This window comes from Bos grunniens, chromosome 9, assembly GCF_055505025.1.
Source record: "Bos grunniens cultivar Pamir isolate PY7600 chromosome 9, Bosgru_T2T1.0, whole genome shotgun sequence".
Classification (NCBI taxonomy): domain Eukaryota; kingdom Metazoa; phylum Chordata; class Mammalia; order Artiodactyla; family Bovidae; genus Bos; species Bos grunniens.
Genome location: NC_141173.1, coordinates 96,844,628 through 96,852,367, shown reverse-complemented (window position 1 = coordinate 96,852,367; position 7,740 = coordinate 96,844,628). Strand labels below are relative to the sequence as shown.

General features: G+C 47.5%; 1 pseudogene; it reads right to left on the bottom strand.

Annotated features, from left to right (window-relative positions):
- Window positions 1-5,470: 5,470 nt before the first annotated feature.
- LOC147366422 (cytosolic arginine sensor for mTORC1 subunit 2-like) overlaps window positions 5,471-7,740 on the bottom strand; it is a 148,077-nt pseudogene continuing 145,807 nt past the window's right edge.

Below are 7,740 nucleotides of genomic sequence, written 5' to 3'. Positions count from 1 at the left end.
GTCACTTGATAAACTCCTTTAGGGTCTCCTGGTAAAATGTTTCTACCGGGATGTTGTTTTGCCTGTAGACAACTGAAAAATCAAATAACATGACTTAGTTGATGCCTTTGAATTGTGGCGCTGGAGAAGACTCTTGAGAGTTCCTTGGACATCAAAGACATCAAACTAGTCAATCCTAAAGGAAATCAGCTCTGAATATTCATTGGAAGGGTTATTGCTGAAGCTGAAGCTCCAATACTTTGGCCACCTGATGTGAAGAACAGACTCATCGGAAAAGACCCTGATGCTGGGAAAGATTGCAGGTGGGAGGAGAAGGGGACGACAGAGGATGAGATGGTTGGATGGCATCACCGACTCAATGGACACGAGTTTGAGAAAACTCTGGGAAATAGTGAAGGACAGGAAAGCCTGGTGTGCTGCAGTCCACGGGGTCACAAAGAGTCAGACGTGACTTAGCGACCGAACAACAACAAACATTAAAATGTATCAGTTCAGTTCAGTTGTTCAGCCTTGTCTGACTCTTTGCAACCCCATGGACTGCAGCACGCCTGGCTTCCCTGTCCATCACCAACTCCCGGAGCTTGCTCAAACTCACGTCTATTGTGTCGGACATGTATAGCTTTACATAACAGGAGATCCCGGGTGAGCTTCTGTATTCCTATCTTCATCTCACTTTCTCAAACTGTGCACTGCTGCCCCCCCCACCTAAGAATTTCCCTTGTGTCACTCTCATCTTTTCCTTTCTTCAAAATCATATTTCCACTCCACTGAACGATACTCACACAAGGAAGCACCTACAACCCTGAAACATGTACACTAAAAGAACCGTTTCTCTTTTTTACAGCAAAACTGCTTCAGAGAGTTTCCCTACTCACCAGCTCTTCTTCTGTTCCTTCAATTTTCTTTTGAATCTTCTCCAATCAGGTTTTAAAAAATACTAAGCTATAACTGACATATGGCATTGTGTTAGTTTTATCAGTACAACATGATTTGGTATTTTTATGTGTTGATAAATGATCACCACAATAAATCTAGTTAACATCCATCACCGCACATAGTTACAAATACTTTTCTTGTGATGAGAACTTTTTAAAAATAACTTTATTTTTAATCGAAAGATAATTGCTTTGCGGTGTTGTGTTGGTTTCTGCCATATACAACATGAATCAGCCACAGTGATGAGAACTGTTAAGATGTACTAACAAGTCTCAAATATACAGCAGAGTACTATTAACTATAGTCACCACGCTGGACAGTACACTCCCATGACATTTATTTTATAACTGGAAGTTTGTACACTGTGATTCTCTCCACCCATTTTTCCCACCCCTCACCTCTTGCCTCTGAAAACCTCCAATCTTTTATTTATAAGTTTGGGCTTTTCCTTTTTGTTTTTAATTAAAGGATAATTGCTTTGCAGTATTTTGTGGTTTTCTGTCATACATCAACAAGAGTCAGCCATAGGCACACCCATGTCCCCTCCCTCCCAACCCCCCCTCTCATCTTCCTCCCCATCCCACCCTTCTAGATTGTCACAGAGCCCCTGTTTGAGTTCCCTGAGTCATACAGCATGGAGAGAGTAACATGGGAATTTACAATACAGTGTGTGAAATAGACAGCCAGTGGGAATTTGCTGTTTGTTTTGTTTTTGATTCTGTACATACTTGAGATCACCTGCTATTGGTCTTCGTCTGACATCTCCCTTAGCATAACACCCTCAAGGTCTGTCCATTTTGTTGCAGATGGAAAGATTTCCTTCTTTTTATAGTTAATATTCCATCATATTGTTGTTATTCAGTCACTAAGTCGTGTCCAACTCTTTGAGACTCCATGGACTGCAGCATGCCAGGCTCCCCTGTCCTTCACTATCTCTTGGAGTTGGCTCAGATTCATGTCCTTTGAGTCGATGATGCTATCTAACCATCTCATCCTCTGTTGTCCTCTTCTCCTGCCTTCAATCTTTCCCAGCATCAGGGTCTTTTCCAGTGAGTTGGCTCTTCGCATCAGGTGGCCAAAGTATTGGAGCTTCAGCTTCAGTATCAGTCCTTCCAATGAATGGTCAGGACTGATTTCCTTTAGGATGGACTGGTTGGATCTCCTTACAGTCCAAGGGACTCTCAAGAGTCTTCTGCAACACCACAATTCAAAAGCATCAATTCTTCGGTGCTCAGCTTTCTTTATGGTCCAACTCTCATGTTGGTACATTTAAAAATCCACATTTTAAATGTATGCCACATTTTCAAATCCATTCATCTATTGATGGACACATATTGTTTCAATGTCTTGGCTGTTGTAAATAATGCTGCATTGAACATGAGAGGCACATGTATCTTTTTGAGTTAGGTTTTTGTTTTCTTTGGATAAATACCCAGGCGTGTAATTGCTGGATCATATGGTAGTTCTCTTTTTAATTTTTTGAGAAATCTCCGTTTTGTTCTCCATGGTGGCTGCACCACTCCCCACCAACTGTGCACAAGGATTCCCTTTTATCTGCACCCTCGCCAACATTTGTTATTTCTTGACTTTTTGACAACTGCCAGTCTGACAGGTGTGAGGTGCTGTCTCCCTGTGGCTCTGAGTTCTGTTTCCCTGACGTGGCGCATGAGTGGACTTTCCACCTTCTCCTCCACGGGAGCTCCTCTTAGCAGAGTTCCTGATGTGCTGGCAGACCCAGCGGGTGATTTTCCTTTCCTGACTCATCAGCGGCATTTGATGTAGTTGATCAGCCCTTTTGCTCTGAAACACTTTTTTTCTTGGCTCCTCTGTTCCCCTCCTGTAATGCTGACACTGCTCCTCAGTCTCCTTTTGAGATTCTTCTGGTTTTTTTGGACTTCAAATATTGAAATACCCTGAGGCCAGTCCTCAAACCTTTCTTCTCTGTTTGTTCTCTTTCTTGATGAGCTCATCCCATCTCACTGCTTTAAAATTCATTCATGTGCTAATGATTGCCCAGGTTAGACCTCCAACTTGGACCTCTCCACCAAACTTCAGACTCATAAATCCACCTTGTAAATCCACAAATCTAGCTTGACTATGCAATGTCTGATTGGCATCTCTAACAGTGCATCAAAACTGAGTTCTTGATGTCTTCTTTGCCCCAAATCTGCCCCTCCTCCAGTTGCCCTACCTCAGTAAATCACAACTCCATTCTTTCATTTCTTCTGCCCTCAAATCTTGGGTTTCTCCCACACTTTTAGTGTCCTTATATTTATATTTTATGTTTTCATTTATAATTTTAAAATTGATAACATATTGAATGATAATATTTTAAGTATATTGGGCTAATTAAAACAGATTATAAAAATTGATTTTTCTCTTATACCACTTTTTTTCAGAATGCCTATGAGAAAATATGAAATTATGCATGTAGCTTGCATTTGTGGCTCACGTTCATTTCTCTCAGAGACCAATGATGCTTTACTTGAATCTTGAGAAGTGGTGCTGGCTCGTATAAGATTAATATACAATTGGGGTTATGCAAGTATGAAAGAGGTGGGTAATGGGAGTTAGAGGGCAACTGGCAGTGTTGGTTACATGAGAACAGCTGTTTGTTGCTTTTTAAAATATATATTAACATATATAGTGCTCAAGTATATATGCTATTTACAGTATATATCTATATCAACATAAAACACAGGTATCTATATGTGTGTACAATATATGTCCTAGGGTGTATATTGTCTGGGGAGACCTGTTTCTGGGGGTCACGGGGCCCACACACTTGCTCTGCGGAGAGGAGAGATGGGGGAGTGACTCGGGGTCACTGGAGGGTGCACACCACGGAAAAATCAAGGCCTTCCAGGGACAGAAAGGGGGCTCAGGACGTGAAGGGCTGCCCTGCCCACATGGTCACCCCGGTTTTGGAACCAGCAAACAGTTGACATTTTTGGGTGTTTCTGGACTTTTGTGCAAAATGACTTCACTTAAAAACAACAACAACAACAACAAATCCAACTAAATGGGTTCTGAATCAGTAGTTGGGCTCTGAACATCTGTAAGGATTCAGACACACAGCTCCCCCACCGGGTGGGTTTCCGGGGCTCAGAGGGTCCTATGTGGCCTGGAGAGGAGGTGAGGGCTTCACTCGGTCAAGAGAATGGCCCTTCTCCTCCCAGCTTCTCAGGGACAGCACGTGTCAGCAGATGTCTGGTCACCGAGGAGGACTCTGCCAGTCCTGCTCACTCAGAAAACACCACCCACTGGAGAGGAGACACAGGGGTCCCCCATTCTCTGGGTGGGGGCTGGCCTGCCATCTGCCTGTCCACCTCCTCGTGGCCCATGGGAACCTTCCTCTGATGCTCAGAACCACTCTGCCTTGCCAGCCCTGTGTGGGGTGCCCTGGGGACCCCTGGATCATAACTGACCTCTGTTCCCAGCTTCCTGCTCTGAAGGGAAAGCCCTGGAAGCAGCTTCAGTTCTCATGGTTGTCCCTGGAGCCACAGATGTCAACCAAGTGATGTCATACTTTGGGCCCTGACAGGCTCAGCAGGTTCTGTGCCCTGAGCCCACTGCCAACCGCAGCCTGGGTGCAAATACATTAAATGGGAAACTATACCAAGGTATGGTTTTCTCTATTAAGGCTCAGATAAGCTGCTTCCATGGTCAAGTACTCATGAACGCCACAGCCCTTGGACTGAGGGGCGCGTGGGCAGGTGAGTTGGGGGGCAGAGGCCTTCCATGTTCCCCCACAAGTGGGGCAGGGAGAGGAGGGCAGGACAACGGGGGAGCCCTGGGCCAGTCTAGTCGATTGCTGGGGAGGTGGGGGTGAGCTGAGGAAACCCCAGCCCAGAATGCTGGGGATGCCCCCACCTGGGAAGAACCAAGCTCTGCCGGCCCCAGGAGGGTCCGGGAAAAGGAGAGGGCACAGGAGCTCGTGCTGCAGGCTGCTGGGTCTCTAGGGAACCCTGTTGCCCCGAGGATGAGCGCTTGTGGTGGGGAGGGTCTGGACAGGACCCCCTTGGTAGTCTTGCTGGGAGTTGGGGCATAGGGCCTATGGTTGGCAGGCAAGGTTCTGGGTGGCTGGGGTCCCTGCCCAGATCCGTTCCCCCTGCCCCCGCCGGGGGCTCTCTGGGAGCCTCACCAGCACACCACCATTCACTGACCTCCAGTGTGCAGGAACCAGCCCAGAGCTGATGGAACCAGAGACCAGCAAACACAGGATCCAGAGCCCCTGCCCTCACAAGGGCCTTCCTGGGCTCCATGAACTCTGTCCTGCTCAGCCAGCCCCCAAGATGACAGGAGAATTGGTACCCCAGCTTCCTTCAGCATCTACCAATGCCCCCCCTACCCAAGCCCTGGGTGAGGCCTGATGAGAAGGTGGCCGGGCTTACAACTCCCTGGGCCCCAGACATCATTTTCTGGGGTGGGGGAAGAGGTGGGGGTCTCACTGGAGGATCTGGGGACTCCAGGAAGGCAGGAAGGCACGGGGAAGCCTTGGCTTGGGTCCCAGCCATTGAGGGTGTCTCCTAGAGACCCATCCTTTGGGGGCCACGGGGCCAATTTTCTAGTCTTTTGAGAAACACTGCAAGAGTCTTCAGGGCAGGGCGGGCCCAGGCCTGGGGGCACTGAAGGGGAGGAACAAAAGAGGCCCTCCATATTTTTCTGCTTGGCTGACTTTCAGGGTGCTGATGTTTTCTTCCGGCACCAGTGTGTGGAGGAACTTGAAGGTGCTGATGTAGAAGGTTTGGATGTCTGCGGCAGCCAAAGGCTCAGCGATCCAGGCCACTTCGAAGCACTTATCAAATCCCAGGGCCTGTCCTCCAATCCTCACCATCTTCCAGAGCCCCCCAGATGCGCTTGTGAACAACAAATTACTAGGAAACCTCTGCTGGGTCTGCTTGTCCCTCACCAGGGAGATGTAGCCCTTTATCAGGGAGAAGGAGAAGAAGTGGATGTGGCCACAGTTATCGCCGGAGGACACCAGGGGGTCCTTCAGTCCACTGGAGTAGAACGTGACGTCCATAAGGAGTGTGGCAACAGTGGGCGGTATGTCAGAGTCCAGGCTGGTGACACAGAACCTGTTGCTTGGGGTGGACAGTGGGTGGATGACGGGCCTCTGGACCGCCTTGGGCTTCATGAAGCAGTGTGTAATGCCAAGGTTCTCAGCTGCCAGCGTCTCGCTATTGATGACGTGCAGGGTGGTTAACTCTGATGACAAAGTATGGGTGATGAAGGGCAGGTCCTACTCATGCACCAGGATGAAGTCCATCTGGTAGGTGGACAGCGTGGACACAGAGATGTTCTGATCAGCCAGTGGGGTGATGACTGACTTGACGATCTTGGACATGCTGATGGGCTGGAAACTGGAGAAGCTGCCGCCCTGGACACCACATTGAGGGCCAGCTAGGTGGCATTGGGCACACCCAGGTGTTCTGAGGAGGGCAGTTCCAGGAAGCCCTCCTCATCGACAATGATGGTGTAATCCTCTGGCGTCTTGGTCAGACTGAAGAACTTGCACCTGGTCTCAGAGGACAGGAAGGCAAGTTTGATCAGGCTGTAGGTGAAGAGTGGGATACTCTCCTTGATAATGCTGGCAACTTGCAGCTGAGGGAGCAGGTGTTTGGAGTGTGGGTTTTGGAGCTGAACAAGCAATCACGTCCTAGTTCCACTGCTTAGCAGCAGGTGATGTCTCTGAGCCTCAGTTTCATCATCTCTAAAATGGGGATAACAATATTTACCATGTAAGGTCATTGTGAGATTTGATAAGATGATGTTGATACAATTTAATATAGTACATCTTCCCAACCCAGGGATCGAACCCAGGTCTCCTGCATTGCAGGCAGATGCTTTACCATCTGAGCTACCAGGGAAGCCCGATATAGCACATAGTAAGCACAAATAAGTGGTAGTTAATATCCTGATTTCTCAAGTCTTGACTGATCCCACCTTTGGGCAGAGAGTCCTTGGCTGGCATTCAAGCCAAGATGCTGTTGGTACATGTTCTGAAGTTCCAGTTTCCTAAACCACAGTGTTGAAAGCTCTTGGTCATCGTGAAAAGTTCAGTAGATATGAAATATATTATTCCTAGGAATCAGAATTTACCAAAATTACAGGCCCCTGGAGGTGATGTCATTTTAGCAAAAAGATCCTTTGCTACAAGGATGTCACAGTATGTTTTGTTTGCTTTGTTTGTTGAGTCACTAAGTTGTGTTCGACTCTTTGTGACCCCATGGACTGCGGCATGCCAGCCTTCCCTGTCCTTCACTATCTCCCCAAGTTTTTGCAAACTCATGTCCATTGAGTTGATGATGCCATCCAACCACCTCATCCTCTGTCACCCCCTTCTCTTCCTGCCTTCAATCTTTCCCAGCATCAGGGTCTTTTTCAGTGAGTCAGCTCTTCGCATCAGGTGACCAAAGTATTGGAACTTCAGCTTCGGCATCAGTCCTTCCAATGAATAGTCAGGGTTGATTTCCTTTAGGATTGACTGGTTTGATATCCTTGCTGTCCAGGGAACTCTCAAGAGTCTTCTCCAGCACCACAGTAGGAAGGCATCAATTCTTCGGTGCTCAGCCTTCTTTCTGGTCCAACCCTCGCATCCATACCTGACTGCTAGAAAAACTATAGCTTTGACTATACGGACCTTTGTCAGCAAAGTGATGTCTCTGCTTTGTTATACGCTGTCTAGGTTTTTCATAGCTTTTCTTCCAAAGAACAAGAGTTTTTAAAACTTTGTGGTTGCAGTCACCATCCACAGTGATTTTAGAGTCCAAGAAAATAAGAATCCGTACTGGTTCCACT